The sequence below is a fragment of the Palaemon carinicauda genome, chromosome 33, assembly GCF_036898095.1.
Source record: "Palaemon carinicauda isolate YSFRI2023 chromosome 33, ASM3689809v2, whole genome shotgun sequence".
Lineage (NCBI taxonomy): Eukaryota > Metazoa > Arthropoda > Malacostraca > Decapoda > Palaemonidae > Palaemon > Palaemon carinicauda.
In genome coordinates this window covers 53,016,763-53,019,358 of record NC_090757.1, presented here as the reverse complement: position 1 = coordinate 53,019,358, position 2,596 = coordinate 53,016,763, and positions in this window count along the sequence as shown.

Genomic DNA, 2,596 nt, shown 5'->3' with positions numbered 1-2,596 from the left:
GCTGAAATACAGCAAAAAATAAAAAATAAAGACACAAAGGTATTCTGCTCAACATGCTTAGTCTGGATAGAAAATATAATTAAGTCGAGACTAAATCTGCAAATAGTTGAATATAAAGAAGAGGAAGAAGAAGAAACAGAAGAAGAAGAAGAAGAAGAAAAAGAAGAAGAAGAGAAAAATGAACAGGATATGTGTAAGGAGGCAGAGGAAATCATTGATATAACTTATCATGCCATCCAACAACATACTTATGAAGAAATAAATTATCAGATGGAAACAAATAATAGACCCAAGAGACTCTACCCGGACCTACATACTTTTAGGGAAGAGCAAGAACAAGAAAAAAAAAAGAAAAGAAAGATATAGTCTGCAATTTGCTGAAAAGAGGGAATTGCAAATTTGGCGAAAGATGCTACTACAAGCATCCAAAGATATGCCATAATTATGAAATATATGGTAAATGTGCGTATTTAGACGGATATGGAGACGAATGCAGAGATCTCCATCCAAAAATATGCAAAAACCTAAAAGGAAGAAAAGGATGCAGTTTCAACAAAAAATGTCGATATATGCATCCTGCAACCATAAATGAAAGTAAGAAAACTCAGCAAACTGAAAAGAAAAATTAAAGGAAAAATGAAACAAAAAAAGAAACCAAAAAGCAGGCAGTGTATATACCGCGCTATGAACCAAAAGCCCCAAGCCCCTTTCAACCCAAATATGCACATTTAGAGCCCAACTACAAAGAATGTATCTATAATGCCAGGGGTTGGTGCAGATTTGGGGATAATTGCAGGTATACACACAAAAATATATATGAAGGCGAAAGAGCAAATATAATAGAAAAGTTGGATTTTTTAATGTCAGAATTCCGGGAAATGAAGAAAAGAACATCATATCAGAACAGGAAGGAAGCATGGGAGAATCCATTTTATTACCAATATTAAATAATGGGGATGAAACACAAACCATAACAGTGATGAATGCACAGGGTTTAGTCACGAGTAACTCTAAAAGGAAAATAGAGTTCTTAGAAGAACTAACCCAAATTGAAAAAATAGATATATCAAATATAAGTGAAACATGGTATTCCCAAGAGACTGGCAGTGATTACCAGATAAAGGGTTTCCAAACTTATAGATCAGACAGAAAAAATAGGAATCAAGGGGGAACCGCAATATATGGAAGAGACATAAATCAAGGAAAAGTCTGTGAAAATTACAGCAACACAGAATGTGAATTGATTGCGGTAGAATTTGAATTTGAAAAACTAGTGAATATTGTAGTTTACAGACCCCCAAATACTAAGGAGTTTGACATAATAATAGAAAAAATAGATGATATATGTAGAAAACCATAAAGACTGGAATATACTCCTATCCGGAGATTTTAACTTTCCTTTCGTGGATTGGAAAGAACAGATAGAAGAAAGTGGATGTATGTATACATACAAAAAAGAGAGTAATAGTAGCGCAGAAGATAAGAGGCAATTTGAAAAGCTTCAAGATATGCTATTAGAGCATAATATGCAACAAATAAACCACATTCCAACAAGAAAGGAAAATGTCCTAGATCTTGTATTTGTGAATGAGGTGAATTATGTTAAAGAAATAATAGTGTATAACACGGGAATTTCAGACCACAATGTCATAGAATTGATAGTCCATTCCAAAGCAAGTGATCGCAGAATTAATAAAAGCACAAAACTTTGGGGAGGATATGGAAAATATAATTTTTACAGTAAGAATATAAAATGGTCAGAAATAAATGAAGAACTGAATAAAGAATGGAAAAATGTATTTGTAAGTGATAATATACAGGTAAATACAGACATACTGTACAAAATACTGGAGAAAATTGTTGAAAAATATGTACCGAAAAAAAACAATAAACAAAAGACGTGCATACCAAGAGACATAAGGATCTTATTTCAGAAAATTAGAAAGTGGAAGAAAAATCTTGCAAAAGAAAAAAATGTGTGGAAAATGATGGAAATAAAATTTAAGATAGAAAATGCAGAACAAAAGTTTATACAGTCGAAAGAAAATGAAAAAAGGGACTTAGAAGAAAGGACACTTCAAAATATAAAAAGAAACCCCAAAGTACTTTACTCCTATGCAAAAAAGATGAATAAAGGGAGATTAGGAATAGGCTCTCTAAGAATTGAAGGACGGCTAACAAATAAAAAAAAGGAAATATGCAACATATTAGCAGAAAAATATAAGAGTGAGTTCACGCCAAGAATTGCGAATGGGAATAATGAAACAGAAATGAGAGAAGAAAATGTTGAATATCTAACGGATATAGATATTAATGAAGCAGATATTGTCAAGGCTATAAACGAAATTAAAAATGGATCGGCAGCCGGACCAGATGGAGTTCCAGCGATTTTGTTAAAAAAAACTGCAAACACTATCGCGAAGCCGCTTGCAATACTGCTAAGACAAAGTGTAGATATGAGCAAGATATATGTTAAACATAAATTAGCTTATATAACCCCTATCTTCAAAAGTGGATCAAGACTAGAGGCAAGCAATTATAGACCTGTTAGTCTAACATCACATATTATGAAAGTGTATGAGAGGGTAATAAAAAA